Below are 17756 nucleotides of genomic sequence, written 5' to 3'. Positions count from 1 at the left end.
CTGTGTTCAGATCAAACTGAGGGCACAGCCAGGGATGACCGTGATGAACACGTGCATGGGTTGGACAGCTGCTGAATGGAAAATGAGCAGAAGCGGTAACAGGTAAGGAAGCCTGCACCTGCCTTGATTGCCTTCTGCAGTGTATTTGAAGGATCAGAAGAGCTCCTTGTAAATCCAGCAATCCCACTGGAATGCCCTTCGAAGTGTTCTGCAGCTCCTGGTAGGTATTAAAATGGCCATCCAAAATCAGGGAATGGATAGGATTCATGCTACCTGAAACGACGGTTTATTCAACCTTTGCACTTTTGTGGGTAGCAACGTGACTTTTCATGAGCCAAGGAGATGCTGGAAGCATTCGATTCTGCGTGGATTCATGCTGGGACCTTCCAGTCCTGCTCTAAACTGGACAAACAGTTGCAGACACATAGCACACCAGTATTACTTTATGAGCCAAGACTCTGAAGCCCCAGAGGAAAGTTTTTCTTCTAAAAGTCCTCCACCATTTTTGCTTGCACTGAGGGAATGTATATTTAAAAACCAAAATCGTAGGTGCGTATGGACTTTATTATAGTGTGTTTAAATAGTTGGTAATCAACAAAGCATACACTGGCGTTCATGCTTTGGAAAGCAGCGGTCAGATAGTCACTAAAGGTCATCTCATGTTTAAGACAACAGGACACTTTTATTCATGTCCATCCCCAGCCTTTCTGCTTACAATGCGCACCTGACTGCCAGGCCAATGTACACGGACGTAATGGGGCTCATGTAGGTGCATCCATCTATCTGTATGCTAAATATTAAAGGAGTGAGACATCTGATACATCTATAAAAAGAGAACATGCTGAAGTGCTGCATAGATCAGTGAATATGCCAGGCAGAGTCCGGTAAAAGTATATGAAAAGTGCCCTGTAGAGAGCACTCATACTTCTGATCAGAGGTAATATCAAAATGGATAGCAGTGAAAGCAGACTGGCACTGTAAAGCTCTTTAAGATGTGTGGGTACCTTTGTTCCACTATCACAGAACTTGCACCTCTGTCTAATGATCTGTTAAATTTTTTGGGTGGCTAATTTATCTTCCATGCTCATGACACCCAAAGGGAAACCACGCTGGTGACCAAGGTGGGAAAAATAGGCCGTATTTCAGGCAAAGCTCAGTTTGGTTTGGAAGTCAGTGTGAGAGTGTCCACGGGCTTCAAAGGGTGTTGGCTCAACACCCATGGCACTGCAAGAGCAGATCCCTCTGCAATACAAGAGCAATCAAAGCCAGCCTCTAAGTACCGATATCTCCAAATCTAAAGCTAGAAATCTCATGTCCAGCACCAAAGTATAGCGGGGTTTTTGTGTGAACTGAGCAGCTTTTGCAGAAACTCGTTTCTTCTGAAAACAGGCACCTAACCCCTATGCGAATACACAAGCAAGTTTGGAAAGTTTGGTGTAAGGCAGCGAAGACAAAGGAAAAACAAACACGCAAGAATTCAGGGGGAGGAATGGGTGTCCTGAAGGGATCACCTTTTCTGCAGGCATTGCCATTCTGCTGGTGTAGTCCACCTCAGATATACTAAATACTGCTCTAACCTCTGTGTCATGTTTGTCTTCTTAAAGCCATGGGAATACTGTGAAAATATTATTTTTTTTTGGTGGAGAAACACCACGCATCTATGAAGCTAAAAGTTAATATAATCTCAAAGACATCAGATTAAACATTGCAGTGGAGCTTCGTCATGTTCTTGTTTGGGTAGCTGAGTTAACTATTATGGCCTTGATCCATGAAATGCCTTCCCAAGCCAAAAAAGCAGCCCACTGACATCAGTTAAGTATGCGTCTGTCTATGCACAGATCAGATTGCAAGACTGGAGCCCTGAAGTGGTCTTAAAACAAGGCCAGATGATGGTCTTACACGAGACCTCTTACTCAGCCCAGTTGAAATCAATGGGCCTGTTGGATGAAAAAAAAATTATTCGCAAATGAGAATGAGGAATTTCCAATCTGACCTTTCACGTTCCACATGGTTTGTGTATACACTAATTGAAAATGCAATGTAATTTTATATTTTATAGTTTGAATCATATAGAATCAGCATAATTTATGCAGGATCCCACATGCCTGTTAAGTAGTCAGAATGCTTTTCATGAGGAGAAAGTGTATATAAAGACAGATCTGAGATATCTATATGTGTATGCGTGCAACAAGCAGACCAAATTTACTGAGAATAACTTACTGGAAAGAAACTCTCTAGATGTGACATTTTACACCAGTTTTCAGAACACAAGAGGACAACTCTTATACGTATCAATAATTAAAAGGGGGTTTTAAATTCATTTCTTTCCTTTTCCTGTTTTTCAGTAAACACAAAATTGCAGTTTGCCGGGATGGTGGGGAAGCATTATCCTGCGGTTTCTAAAAGGCCAAGCTCAGCGATGTAAAACGACACAGGAGCATGTAGACGAGTTATGTTTGAGAGCATGCAGCGAGCCGAGTGTGTGTCGGGAATGCCAGAGCAGGAACCAGCTTGGGTTGCAGCAGAGATGTTATGTTGTGTGTGTTTAGGTTGGTGCGTGAAAGGTGAGCTCTCCCAGCCCTCTCATCACCACAGCTGTGATTAAAACATCGCCTGCCTGGGACGAAGCACAAGGTGTGCCCACTCTGCAGGCAGCTGCCAATCTTTCAGCTAGCTGGTTTGCAGGTTGAGAGAGGACACGTCCCTGTTTTCAGCATGTGGGCGAAAGATCATGCTCTGGCAAATTAAACTGGAATGAAAACCGAGTCTTTTCTCTGTGTTTATATTATAACTTCCTCCTTATCTCTGCATATACCGCACAAGTGACAGCTCCCAGATCCGGAGAGCCCTTGTGTCAAAGTCTTGTTTCCCACTGCCGTACAGAGTACATGCTTGCTTGTTTTGTCCTTGTTTCTTGAGAAAGTATCTCCTTATTGCCCATGCATCTGAAGTGTACGTGCATTATTCCAGCGAGAGCCAATGTACAGTCATTGACGAAGCGTAAATCCCACTCTACATAGTCTATGGAAAACATCTGCGGATTTTAATTAAACTCATGCATTGCAACCAGTCAGGGCTAGAGCCAAAATCTTTTAAAGAGTAGTGAAAATGCAGCAGACAGAGGTGTACAGCAGAGCTGTGGCCTAACAAACAAAAATGTCCTAAGAGCCTATATACAAAGTACATGCACAGGCAATTACATTAGTGCAGTCTAAATTGTACATGACAAAGAAAGTACTCAGGGTTTTTGAAGAACAGCATTTTCAATTCTTTGCCAATGTGTTGCCTACAAATATCTCTATTTATTTTATACACCTGCTATTTGGCCTGGGATGATCTGCACAAATTGCCTTGGCAAGAAAGACTAAAAAATAAAATATATAAAGGAAAAAAGGTCAAGAAATAATACTAATCTCCAATTTTTAAGACTTGCCCCAAATAAAATGGCAAAGTAAGGAAGTAGAGCACAATGTTTTAAGTTTCAGTGCTAGAATATGGATGCATGTAAAGCGTACATTATTATTACAGAGTGTCTTATGATCCTTCTCTGTGTTTCTCTTTGCAGCCATAAGATGAGGGGGTGATCACCAGTGGGAAATGCAGTATCAGATTGGGCTGTAATCTGTCATACTTGGAAACCAGTGTGAATAGCGTGGTCTTACACCCAGAGTAAGAAAGGAACATTAAAGTTCTGATTGGGTAAAATGATCCCCAGATAAGAATAAAGCAAGGCCACTCAGTTCTTGGCATGTATTTAGATGTATTTTGATGCTTCTCGTAGATTAACGTTATACAGGTTCTTAAAATTTTGCTGTTGTGTCTTTGCTTGCTTTTTTTCCTTTTTTTTTTTTTTTTAAATGCATTTTAAAAAATAGCTGGATATTTGTGAATTGCTCAGGACTCTTTCTAAGTATTCAGTGACTTACTAATGGTAATTTATAGTAAACCCAGTCTTACAAAGTCATGGTCCCCTGGAACCCAGTCCTTTGTAATGTATGGCCTTTGGTGTAACTTACTCCGACGGAGGAGGCACAGCCCTTTCCAGAACACACCACACACAAACAAGCCCTAGCACATTTTATTTCAGGTCAGTACATTAAGTACCTTTTTACTGACACCACATTTGAGCTAAGGTAATATTTGTTAGTATAGGAAGAGTTCGTAATGGTTTAATCTAGAAAAATAGTTACATATGATTGAGGTACAGCTCTTTCAAAAGACGTTAATGATGTATTCCCTTTTTTCCCCCTCCAAAGTGACAAATTATAAAGTAAATGAATCAAAGCAGAAGTTAGGGTCACCTTGACACCTACTTTTCTGTCAGCCTTGTTGATGGCAACAGATGTGTAGAGTGACTGCAGACCACCAGGTGCTCCACAGGGCAGGTCAGAGATGAGCATTCTACTTTAAATTCCCTGTATGGTGTTGGCTGTTGGAGTAATAGTTTGGTCTTCATGATCTTGTTACACAACAGACTTTCTAGTCAGGGCTAACCTTTCTTGTATAGAAAACATAGTTTTAGCAAAAATGGTTGAGCATTTACCTCTTTATATGCCTTTTGTGGCCAAATTGATTAGAGGCATTTGTGACCTTAGCTGCCTGGGACAAAGGACATGATGTCCAAATGAAGAAATTTGCACATTTTACTTGGAAAGCTTCCCCCTTTTCCATCAAAGCAAAGTCTGCACTTGGCACCAACAGGGCCATAATTTTACCTGGATTTGCCATTATTGACCCTTCCAGTGTTGTATAACCTTGACGTGTAGAAACAATTAAATTCAGGTTTTCTCCCCAGAATGAAATGTGCATATGGCAAATCACAGTTTGAACATTACTTACATATATTTATTAACCTTTGACCACAAGCCAGGAACCTAAGAGAAGCTAGAAAGGATCCCAGAGAGCCTAGTGTTTCTCCTTAGCCAAATCTTAGTATACCGAGCCCAGCCTAGTATCTCTCCTTAGCATTCTTAGTACACCTAGTCCAGTCCTTTGGCAGAATTTCTAAGGTTTTTCAGGAATACAGGATCAAGCTGTTCCCTGCAGCCTAGGGGCTTGTGCTGTCTCTCTCAGTTACTGTCATACATGAAATGATATCACAACCTTTTGAAACTTTTTCATGTCTTTTGGGAGATGCGTAGGTACTACCATAAAATGTTATAAAACTTATCTTTATTTGACAGGGACTTTGGTTTATACTGCTCATAGAAATATCTAGCTGTAAAAAATGTGTGGGACTCAACTCACCCACCTTTAGCTGTCTAAAATTTAGTTCCTCTCATCTAGAAGTATTTACTTCCCTACACAGATATAAAAGGGCAGGAAACAAAGAGCAATACAGTAGAGCTGGTGTCCGGATTTCAGGCCAGGTGCCCAACCATCTCCTCTTTGTCTGAAGGAGATTTCTCCAGCTGGGTAGGACTATGACAATGTACTGCAGGTGTCTTGCCTTCTCTCGTTGCCATTTTAAATTATTAATTTTTTAAAAGGTTTCAGGTGTAGAATGCTTAGAGATAGAGAGCAGTTTGGAGAATATGATATAAGGGGTGATCTGACTTCTACGCTGTGATTTGCTTCGTGAACAGGGTGGAGGGAATGAGGATCATCTTCTGCAAGAAAGAGATTAAGTCTGGCACATATGTTCACATCCTAAGTGTTTGATCAGTGTGTGAGAGAGGACTAAGGACTACCTTGGCCTTATCCTCTCAGCATCTTCAGGACCACTTTGGAAACCAAAGTGACCACGTTTCATCTAGTCTGTTGTTTGAGAGATGTTTACTGGAAACCATTTGTGTCTTTGCGCAAACCAACAAAGCTGTTGCCACCACATAGGGGCTGCATGTAACTTATATTCTCCATTCCCAGAATCAAGGCTGAAAAAATAATTTTCACTTTTTCTGAACAGAAAAAAACCCATGAATTTAAAAAGCTACCTGCTACAAATTAGTCAGTTATAGTAACCCTCTACAATATCTTTCTTCACGTTGTGAATGTTTTGGAAGCAGAACCAGATTTTTGAAAAAGACTAGGAGGATAAAAAATATATAAAGTAACCTAATTTTACAGTGTCTGGGGAAATCCTTAGCCCTGAGTTGATGCCTGTCTCTGCTCTGCTGCAACTCAGATCTGTACTTGCCTCCCTGAAGCTGACATCCAACCCCATGTCTCCAAAAACATGCAGCGCTGTCTTCCATGTTGATGCTGTTTTAAAACTGACTCAGGGATTAGGACTGATCCTCTGATGTTTTGGGTGAATGACTGAACTACCGGTTTATACAGAGCCTGGCTGTATTCCTAAGCCATCCCACCCTGCCTCGTTCCCTCTCACTTTCTGTCCCAGCTTATAATAAAATGCTCTCAGAGAAATAAACCAGGCTGGGACAAAGATGGAAAAGCCACCCAGAAAGGTTACCCTAGGCTTGGCTCCCACGGCTGCTCATGGGCCAGCTCGCACCGCTTACTCCCTCAGCAAAACTACCAAATTTTGCTGGCAGGCGAGGATTCACTCCATCTACAGATGTTTTTTGCAATTATAGTACTGGAGACATTTAATTAGTTGCATGCACTTACACATAGGTTAATAAAGAGGATAGATGAAGAGCCAGGCTGTGCATCAATGGCAGAGTTTGAGTGATCTTTCTCACAGGAATACTGGCCACTTCTGCCACTGGGATGCAAGCAGGGAGACTTGCCTTGGATGTTCATCCAGAAGGAAATTTCACTGCTTTGGGGTGAAAAGAGGGAGGCCGAGGGGAAAGGTTCTTTCTCCCAGTTTTGCTTTGCTGAATGACTGTGGAAAACTACCAAAAGTGTCCTTTCAAAATATCCAAGTCCTACATCCACAGTGACTGGGCATATCTACCTGTGTGTATGAAAAGCTCTCCCCCACCCCTTTCAGGCAAAAAAAAGCAGGTTTTTTTTCCTACTAGGATAGTGCAGGGAAGAATGAGTTGTCAGCAAGTAAAATATAGAAAAATGTGAAGTATCAGGAAGTTATGGCCTGAAACTTTCTGATTTCCTCACAGTGGTTAATGACATCTGTATGTTTTTTACCTTTTCCTCAGATTATTCAGTGTAGCGCTTCCATTGACAAAATTAATAAACACCATGCAGGCCAGCTGACAACTTGAGGGCGAACAGCAAAGCCTGTCTTTTCTCACAAGCTTGCACGGCCCTGCTTGAGATTTTGCTGCCTTTTTGTTGGGATGTCATTTGGCTTTGCTGGTGTCAAGCGAGGGACACTACGAGCATTATTAACACCTCCCAGTCACTCAGATGCCTCTGAAGCAAAGGTTTCATTATTCCCCTAGAAATCTAAGGGGACTCCACCATAGGTGAAACCAGCCTGCACACCATGCTGTCCAAGCACAGAAGCACCTGCCCCCAAGAGAAGTGAGGCTGACACTGGCTCAGCACACCAAAACTCGCCGTATTCATCCAAGCAAAGACCCAAGTGCTTTTTAAGGCTTTATTCATGGGAAAGGGATTATTCTTCCTGTCAGCACTTCTCACCTACAGGTCTCACCTCTTTAGTTAGCAGTAGGTGAGCTTCGCTCCTTAGGTGAGATGCTTAGACTTCCAAAATGTTTATTTGCTTTCTCTGATTCTTATTCCCCCAACTTCATACTTGCTCAGTGAAAATAATGGACGGAGATCTAAAATGGAATAAGTAATTGCTTGATAGCTCCGTGCTAACTCTTTAAAGTGTTATGCAGCTGCTGATGTATGTTTGTGCTGGCATCGCGGAGTGGCGCCCTGGGAATAAGGAATCTGATTTCAGAGAAACAAGAGCCAGCTTCAAAGAAGTGAGCTACTCTCCCCAGCTGATAGAACTTTTACTGAAGGAAAACAACAATGAAGTAAGAAACACACCAGCAATATCTCCTGTTACTCCTCTGCAATCCTTTTCAAAACTTTCTTCTCGTTTATCTGATTATGCACTTCCGTTTCTAAATTCTCCCTTGTGGTGGTTTTACCTTTTCTGTTAGTTTAGGTGTTTGATTGTAGATTGCAGTGTGAGACCACATTACTTCAAAGCACATTATATTAGTTATTAAAGGGGGGGGGGGGGGGGACTCTTGTAATTGCAATATATCCTTGGAGGTCTCTCCAGAATGGGAAACCAATTTGAGGTCTATTAGACAATATTTTGTTTTAAATATAGTTTAAAAGGGTATTATCCTCTAACAATGAGCTACTCCACAGTTTTTGTTCACTGATGCTATGGTATTTAAATATTACAGCTAATCTAGTTCAATCATATTTAGCCAGGAATGAGCTGGTTGAAATAAACACTTTGGCCACCAACATATGTGCTCAGCATTTCACGAAGAGGCTGAAAAACACAGGGTGCAAGAGACTATGTTGAAAACTTGTGTGTTTTAAAACCTACTTTTTCAAACAAAGAAGAGGAAAAGAAGCAGTCTTTGCAGGGCCCAATCCTCCTCCCATTTCACCTAATACCAATTTGGCAGCTTACTTTAAGAAGAGTAAGTCCAGGTTCTCACAGTTATAGATACAGTCACTCCTGTGGTGAAAATTCCTGGACTGAACAAAATCAATATATCTACACCAGTTATGTCATTCTGATTTACACCAGCCAAAGAACTGTTTACGAGCAGACCTCCCAATGCACGTTATTGACGTGTGATAACATCTCTGCCTTTCACTTGCAGAAGATTTTTCTTTTTTCTCTTAACTTTCCAAGCACAATTCCCTGACACTAATAGGTTGGGATATTTCCGTGGGAAGGCTCTGTGAAAGTTGTTCTTTGAGCAGGGAGAGAGCAGCACCGGTTTGTTTAGTTATTCTGAGTGTATGATGGATGAAATGTCAGAAATAATTCCACAGGCTGCTGATGTCTAATCCCAGAGGGCAAATGCCTGCATTTGAAATCCCACTACAGGTTTAATTTGCCCAAATGAATCCCTGTTGCAACACCTTTTGTTACTTTTGCAAACAGTAATAAAGTAATGCTGACAAATTGTAAACCAAGAGCAAAGGGACTCTGGAATTATTAAATATCACTCACAACTAAATCCAGCTGGTACATTTGTATCAGTAGAAAAAGCTTTAGATTTTAGATGGGAAATACTTTCTGTAGTCCCAGTCACTTATGACATAGAACATCTTTGGACTGCAAAAACTTTAGTGGTACTTGAGACACAAGGGCACTCGGGAGCCCAGTCAACACTTAGCACATCATGGTGGAGAGAAAGATGGTGGGATGGTTTCTTTGAATTTGAGGATGTGACATAGTGGCTCTGGCAGAGAGGCAAGACCCTTCTACGCTTTCACAGCAGTATGACAATATATTCAGCACAAACCAGAAAACCACGTGATTTTCTCACTCCCAGGGTCACATTAAGGGGCTGGAAGGAATAGGTGGCCAGAGGGACCAGCAAAAAGAGATAAGAGGAGAAAAGACTATGTAAATTTGAATGCAATTCTGATTCTACATTTGAGGCCCACTACCACAGACAGTAAATAACTATTGACTTAATATCATCTAAGAGTTAGTCTTCCCTTAACTTCTATGGCCTTCCAGAGGCTAAAACCAATTATAAAACCTAGACATTAATTTTAAGATCTACCTGTCCTTATTTATTTCTTAATAACTGAGTCCAAGGAAAGGAAAAAGAACCCAGCCCTGATTTTCAGAAATGTTCTCTGGTTTTCCAAGGAAGAGTGTGCACCTGTAACTCACCAGGTGGAATAAGAAAGGCTTAACCTCAGCCTGCACAAAATGCACACACGGAGAATTAGGTAGCCGTCTGTTTCTCTTGCTGCATTATTGGTATACAACTATCCTGTAAAGACCGTTTCCATCAGCTCACTCCTATTGCAAGAAAGAGTACACTTACAGTGTGAAATCAGACCTTCGCTGTTGTGGATTGCCTCTTAGGAAAACGGCCCCAACATTTCATTCCTTGCTGGGTGGTCAGACTGTGCTTCTCCCTCTCTTTATTTACCAGGGATGAATTTCACTTACAGTGTAAAAATGCCAGTTTAAGAAGTATACAAATATCATATAGGTTCGTAAAATCACCATTCCATGTAAGTAATATAACAGCTGCCTCCCTGGAACAGCAGTAATGCAGAAGAGTGTATTATATTTTATCTGCCTTTTTCTTTTTTCTGCAAGGGTGATGCATAAAGATCCTAGATAAAAGGAGAGGTGCTTCACAAGGTCCTTGACCAGGCAGAAGGTGGCACACAGATTTCACTTGGTATTAAGAAGCAAGCTATTCTATAAAAGGGTTTGAGATCATATTCTCCCCACTGTAGCTTATGGATATTCTCATTATGCATATAGATGTCTAATCCTTTTTGAATCCTACTAATCTCTTGGCCTAAGTTATACCTAGTAGCAATAAGTTCAACAGGTTAATTACAGCTTTTGTTTAAAAAAGAAAAAGGGGGAGAAAAAGCTTCCTTTGATTACTTTTTTCCACCTTTCTGCTTCATTAAACTTTGTTTCTTGAGTGGATAAACAGAAGAACCTGTTTTACCTTCTCAGTGTGATTCATTATATCAAATAGCACTAATATATTCCTTCTTACTCATTTTTGGCACTGGAATAGTCCCAATCTCTTAAATTTCAATTTGTATGAAAATATGCGCATTTTATACTTTTTTGCAAGGCATCGTCCATGTTGTGCGGGTCAGCAGAAGGCAGTGAAACCACACCACGCTGTCATCCCGGTCCCAGGGCTGTGTGTTCTTAAATGAAACAGTCTTTAAATAAAAGACAGAAGCAATCCTGGGAGCAGAGAGTGGAACCGAAAGGATGCCCTGAGCCCTGGAGCCGTGCGCCCTTTCATCTTCGCTCACAAGCCCAGCGAATCCTGAATCCTCCCCTTGACCACAGCCATCTCCCTAAAGGGTGGGAAACATGGGTTTGAGCCGCCCGAGGCAGAAGGGGAAATGGGACCCACGTGTCCCTCTTCTTCTGTGGCTGCTCTGACAATAAGGCTATTGCATTACAAGAAGGGGGCAGGCACTATCGCTTTCTATCTCCCCTTTCCAAAGTATTTTAACAGAAAACAGTGATTCCCTTCTCAGCTCGTTGGGAAACAAAGAAATCGGGAATATAAGACCTGCACTCATGGGGTTGTTTGGCTTCCAAGTGAATAGAGGCATCTGTCAGCTGTTTTGAACCCATTTTGAGGTGCTGGGTAGGAAACACAGGCTGCTTATTCAGCATTCTGGATTGCACGCCAGGAGGCATCTGCAGCAGTATCAGCCTCAGAGGCACTTCAGTCCAGGATCACCTCGGTGTCTTCAGAAGACAGGGACCTAGAGCCTGCCTCTTACACACCTGATGGGCTGAACTGGCTCCTGGACACCCCTGTCCTCTTCACCAGTGGTAGCAGCAGTCTCGAGTGCCAAAAATTTGAAAGGATGAATGAAATAAGGTAAAATCCCACAGTTCTGCAGGTTTCAAGGCAGCAGAGACAACCAACGCCTCAAAATCAGATTTGAGACCCTAGCAAGGAAATACAGATCTGACTTTCCATTTTTATGTATTGTTCTGATGCAATTTGGGTGCCACATTTCCTGCTCTCACTGGACCCTCTGTAGTTAGCTTTGCCTGATCATATCGCACTTTAGCAGGAACTAAGACATACTTCTTTCATTTATTTGGCACGTAGGGTTCAGTTGCAACTATTTGTAATACTTCAATGCTTATTGCTAAAAGTTATGGCACATGTTTTGTTAGAGCTTCTCAGAAATACAGGTCTTATTACCTCATTCTTTGGTGCTGATGACATCAGCCATGACAACAATTTCACTGAGAACATAAAACAAAAGTGTCAGGAACTCCTCAAACCGTATCAAAACACTGGCACATCAAGCGAGGTAATACCTCTGGCAGTGGCTGTCAACCAGTGTTTTAGATGACCCAAAATAGTTTCCAAAGTATCTAACTCATAAGCTTAACTTCCAAATACCAAGAGAACTGGCTTTAGCTGAGTATTTATTCAGCTTCATTGAGTTTTTCTGAACTCCAATTCCCTTTCCTGGTTCTATTTATGCTTTTAGTTGGAGTTAGTGTGTGTTTAGAGGGGTTAACTCGTCTGTGTCCTCACCTAGCTGGGAACACCAAGACCAAAATACAGTTAGACATTCAGTTGGAGAAACTGCGTTGCGACACCTGGGGAGTAGGTTTACCTTTGTGCCTTCCGTTGGTACTGCAGGCTGGGCAGGTGGGCGCCGCTGGAGGCTGCAGGCTGCTCCTCTTTGTCAGTCCTAAGGCTTGTTTGTCTTGGGATCCGTGTAAAAATCTGTGAATCATGGTCTCTGTTGCTCTGCTTGAAAAGCAAAATAGAAGTTTGTTGTTCAGTGAGGAAGCTGTTGATCATAAGTCCAATTTTTATATACTAAACGTCTCAATTGCCCCTCTTTTTTTCCAGTGACTTTTTCCACAAGGTGGAAATCCTTTCGTAGCAATGACTGTCGATAAGGCACATTACAAGAAAAGACGTGAGGAAATAAGTGTTAGACAGTTTGTTCTCGGCTTGCAGTGGTGTGTAAACTCCCACAGCTCCTATGTCTTCAAAGTCCCTTGCAAATGCTAAATAACTATCACCCTTATCCCTCCTCACCAAGGCACATCACTTAAGGCTTTAGCTACAAGTCGGCACGGTTTAAAAAGCCTGATGGCATGGCCTGGAAGCCCAGCTACACTAAGGGTCTCACAGCACAAGCTCTGGAGAAGCTGCTCCAGGGCTCCAGGGTGCAGCAGGTGATTCTGGAGCATCTCCCTCATGGGGAGCGAAAAGCTACAGGCCGTCTCAAGAGCACAGCCATCGTGTGTGCCAGAGCCAGCTGTGCAACTTTGTGGAGCACCTGAATCCTATCCTTGCACCCAGATCATAATGCTTTCATGAAAAGTGGGATCAAAACATCACTAGCGTTTTAATCTAACAAGTTACATCACTTACTGGTGGTGCCATGTGTATGAACTACAGTGTTAGTACTGCAGCTATACGTTGCAAGGTTTACAAGCACATTATCTTTCTTCTTCTTGTAATTACCCACAAATCTCAACCATCCTAGAGAACATGATCTACTGCAGCATACTTCCTAATGGGATATGCGTGCCAGAGAGGAAAATGCTTCTATAGCAGCAGAGAGCTGTGCTTTTCTGTGAGGAAGACCATGATTGCAAATTAATCCTTTGAGTACCCCTGACATAACGTACAGACCCAGCAGAGCAAATAAATCTCACGTGGCTGACAAGCACTGCGTTAGGGACCTCAACCCTGACAATTGTTAGGGCCCCTTTCTGCTGATGACCATAAGGGACCAAGTCAGGCAGGGAACCTGTGGGCAAGTTGAAGGAGGAATAGCCGCCTGCTCCAGTTATCCCTGCGAAGTGCTATATCTCTCCAAGCGATTGTGGATGAGGCATTTTGGTTCCTCTAAGGAATCACAAAGTCAAAATATGCTGCTCAGTCATGCCACTAAAGGCACAGGCTAGATTGACCCAAAAAGAGAGCCAAATTGTTTTGTGTTCTGACTCTGATATATTTCATTTCTTTGCACTAAAGAAATGAACTAGAAAGAGATGCAAATTTTTATGGCACTAAGCGTTTCCTTCACTTTCTTTCATAATATGCACCATGTCCTGCTACTCAGTACAAGTGCAACATACGCTGTTAGGTGGGCCCATTAATTATGGTATCTCAGTAGACCTCTAAAATGAAAGCTACTGCCTCTGGTGGTTTAGGTGGAACAGAGATATATAACCTCCTAAAATATCTGCAGTAGCCCCAAGTTAACAGCCAGTATTTTTTAATCCTTTTAGTTATATTAATACCCCATTTTTTTCTGGAATGGAGTTTGCCAATATAATTTGCAATTATTACTTTACATAATAAATTCATCATTTTGAGCTCCTGACTCTGAAAAGCAAATCACCCTGAATATATTATCTGTGGGAAATGAATTTGTTTGTGTGTTTCACCCAGATATATACAAAATATTCCTCCCCCTGGGGTGGAAGGGAAGGGTGGGATAGATTTTAATAAGGCAGAAGAAGAATCGAGACAATTTTTATAATAAAATCCTGCCTAAGCCAAGCTCTCGCAGTAACAAATCCCCTGGCAGGAGGCCTGTCAGTGGACTGTGTCCAAGACCTCAGCCTGAACGGCAGCCAGGGGCTCTGCAGAACAAGCCCAACGCGGCTTATCACCTTTCCCCTCTGACTCCTCGCCCCGCTCGGCCGGCTCGGGACCTTGTGCCAGAGAGCCCCCCCACTGCTTACAGGCAGCCTGCTTATTCCTCGGGAGATGCTTCGAAGGGCACATCCAGGTTGCCTAACCCCACCTTGTCACTTTTCCTGCGCACAAGCCAAAAAGCAGGAACCTAAGACCGGCTGGCGGTGGCTCTGAGTTGCTTAACTGTCAGCCCGGACTTAATTCACCGCCTACCATAAACCCTATCTCGAGTTTTAGAGTGCAAAGGCATACTTAAGCCATTGCTGCTGAAAGTCTTGTACTCATCAGCTTTGTGCGACGTAACGATGGATGTGAATTTCTCCTGTTTACCTCAGCCTCACAAGTTAATTTCAGTAGCTGCGCTTTCCTTTATTCTTCCTGAGATTTAAAACCGCGCCGGCAGCTTCGTGCACATTCTTTCCCTTATTAGTTCAGTTCCCAGGCTGACATTTTTGTCTCTGCTATAATTTTCATTTAAGCTAACAACTTACTTGCTGGGCTGCTCGTTTGAGTCAATAGTCGTGAGGGTTTGCCGAGAACACTAGCCAGGAGGCAATTGCTTGATGTTGTTTTGTCGCTGCTGTTGTTTCAGAAAAAGAATATAATAATAATTAGAAACAGCGAGGCAGTGCGGGTGCTCCCGTGGTCAGATATCGTTTCTTTCGTGTTAACATGAAACCACACGATGGCTTTTACGGTGTATCGACATATTCTGTGGGTTGTATCCTGCACCGATTTGCAGGTCATGTTATTTCATTTACTTAACTGCTGTTGTGCGGAGCGAAAATTGGTGAAGAATTTGACCTTTTTAGCTCTATAAGCATTTCACGAGGAGCTTTAGAAATCCTTCCTACTTCTGGTCTAATTCCATCGCTTATTAAATGTTCATATTCGGGCTTGTAATCTGGCTTGATAAAATCATTCATGTGTGTCTTTTCTTCCCATCGACACTTTGGCATGGCAAACGGGCAGATCTGAGTACCACAGTAAGGTCTTGAGTCGCACACAATGTACATCTGCCTCTGTGCAGACCGGCGACTGCAGGCAAACGCAGTATTCAGTAAGTGCATTAGGAAATATTTTTATTAGGTGCTTTTTTTTTTGGTAAGGCACAATGGACTACAGTCGGGTTTTCTTTCTTTTTTTTCTTTCTTAAGGAATAAGGCTGCCGCTTCCATATGTGATATTAAAAAGCTGCTACACCCGTATCTTTTACTTCTGTAGTCAATGCTGAGATCTCAGCCAAGGGCACAGCCTAGGCATTTGCATGTCAAGATGAAAATAATCCATTCTGATCCTCTATAGAAAATGTGGTAATAGTGGAAGAAGCTCAGAAAACATTACCCATCTCTCTGTGCCATGGGAGTCTTGAGGGAATAGCATTCCAGAGAGGGGTGTGATGCTGCAGTGCAGTGCTGCCTGAAATGCTGGGAAGAGCAAAAAGAGGAATTCAGACACAACAGAAGTTATCCTGACAAAAATTGCATCTATGCTGATGGGGAAAAAAAAAAAGATAGGAAAAAAAAAAAGCAAAAGACAGAAAAAGAACTGCTGAAATAAAGACTGGCTTCATCCCATCTAGTGGTAACATTTAGCTGAGATGTCTAAACTCAGGGTGTTTGAGATGTCTAAACCAGGGGTGTTTTGACCCTAAATACTCAGTGGGGAGAGAAAGGATCCTGAGATACCTATTAACGGTAGGTGTGTTGAATTAAAACAAAGATGGATTGGGAAGACACTGAAAATAACAATTTATATGTAGATTTGCAGCTGGGTATGCACTGTTGTGTGTGGCCATCAGATCTGTGCTTCTAAAACGTGTTAGGTGGCTGGGGCTGACCTGGCTGGGCAAGGTGCTGCTCCCATCAAGTGATGTCTGCCCACTCTTTTTTTCTGTGGAGACAGGCACATTTCTCCATTCAGAAAGCCTTTGGACGGTGGCGAGGAGCACGGCCTGCCCTGAAGTCCTGCAGAGCTCCTGCTTTCCAGAGCGCAGAGGCACAGGCAGCCAGCCTGCGGAGGCATCGTGCCTGCCCGATAGGCAGGGCTTCTCCCGGCAGCTACCCCGGGTAGTGGGTTGTGGAGAGCACCACGTGCCTTGTCTCCATCCACACCCTCACCAGTGGATACCCTTTTTCCTCTTTGTAGCTGGAGGAGTAACTTAGCCTTCAACTAATCACAGGAGATGTGTTAGTGCCGCCTTTGGCTGGGACGGAGTGCAAGGACAGTCAAATTTTGAACCTGCACCACCCTCCTGAGCCAGTTCCTCCAGGGATCTCCTCAAGACTCAACACCAACTCTAGGCTCCAGTCTCCAGAGCCACCGTCGTTAACTGATGTTGACTTAAAACTCCTTACAAGTAATTGGCACAGGTTGTGAAGTTCAAACATATACAAAAGACCAAGTTACAAGAACGCAGAAAGTAAAGCAGTAAAAAGAGAAACAGTGATCGCATAAGCCCAACCCTCATCTTGTGCTGCCTTTTGTCTCCTTGGACCATCAGCCTTTCCAGCTGAGGCCCCACTACGCTTGCACATCTGCAAACGTCAGCAATCCTGATTTTAAACTTGGCTTTTTGAGTATCTGTAAAGCACTGGAGAGATGCTCCCACAGAGCTCGCTGCCACAGAAACGTTCAGGATGCAATGCAGTGTGCTCCTTCCTCTTTTTCAGGTCTTGAGGAAATAAAATGTCCTGCTGGACCGAAAAGAAAGAAAAAGGAAGGGGACGCCTGGAACTGGAAAAAGCGAATAATATGAAATAAAAATTGTGAAAGATAATGTGCAAGAAATGCACGGGCTTAGGAAGAAGTCTGTTACAGAGTAATTTTTTAAAAGGAGAGTATTTGTATGTATTAATGGGGTAACAATGCTGATGGACAGACATTGGGATTGTGTTTTTCGTTACTCTTTGGTTGTAATCCCCCTCATTTTAAATGCCGTCTTTATTTATTGCTAGAACCTTCAGAGCAAGTATACCCAATCTGTAGAACTGAAATATGGGAGCCAGAAAAATTAGTCTCTCTCTCTCTTTTTGCCTCTGTTAATCCTCAAGGATTCCTCCTACCAAACTCTCATTTCTTTCCTTATTCTTCTCCAGAGCAGAACTGCTCCCATGCTCTTCTTCCTCAGCTCACCTGAGAATTATCCAGGGTCCTAAGTGTTAAGATTGAGATCTTTTCTGCAGCAAAATCCTATTTAAATCTCCTGGATATTTGGTAGGAGGCAAAGACTAAAAATCTGCAAAAATAATATGTGCTAAAATTTGCGGAAGGAATAAAATTAATGCATATGCCATGGCACTACCCTGTACTACTTCCCATCTGGGAGGAAAGAAATAGGCATTTCAGCTTAATAATATGCATGGTTCTCCCATTAGATTCCAGAATCTCTTAATGTAGATACACATCATTTTCTGGATATCAACAAACCACTTGAAGTATTATTTATACTCAAGGCTAGAATGATTGCCATGAGAATAATTGTGTAAAGGCTGGAATAGGAAAACAAAATTAACATTGCTGAATGGTATT

The 17756-nt window shown here is 42.5% G+C and overlaps 2 long non-coding RNA genes across 6 annotated transcripts in view; both read right to left on the bottom strand.

Annotated features, from left to right (window-relative positions):
- Positions 1-12206, bottom strand: part of LOC142050206 (uncharacterized) — a 36975-nt gene extending 24769 nt beyond the window's left edge. For 4 of the 5 annotated variants that reach the window (XR_012657952.1, XR_012657948.1, XR_012657951.1 and 1 more), the window contains exon 1: positions 12175-12206. This is a non-coding gene — a long non-coding RNA (uncharacterized LOC142050206). Of the gene's footprint in view, positions 1-11750; positions 11795-12174 lie in introns of all 5 variants that reach the window. The other variant, XR_012657950.1, reaches the window with a different exon arrangement.
- Positions 12207-12228: 22 nt separating this feature from the next.
- On the bottom strand, positions 12229-16912 carry LOC142050208 (uncharacterized). The gene is made up of 3 exons (XR_012657954.1): positions 15570-16912; positions 14717-14805; positions 12229-12314 (listed from the first exon to the last, which is right to left on the bottom strand). It is a non-coding gene; the product is annotated as an uncharacterized LOC142050208 (long non-coding RNA).
- Positions 16913-17756: the final 844 nt, after the last annotated feature.

The sequence above is a fragment of the Phalacrocorax aristotelis genome, chromosome Z (assembly GCF_949628215.1).
Source record: "Phalacrocorax aristotelis chromosome Z, bGulAri2.1, whole genome shotgun sequence".
NCBI classification, from domain to species: Eukaryota; Metazoa; Chordata; class Aves; order Suliformes; family Phalacrocoracidae; genus Phalacrocorax; species Phalacrocorax aristotelis.
The sequence above is the reverse complement of the archived record's forward strand: the minus strand, read 5'-3'. Positions and strand labels throughout refer to the sequence as shown.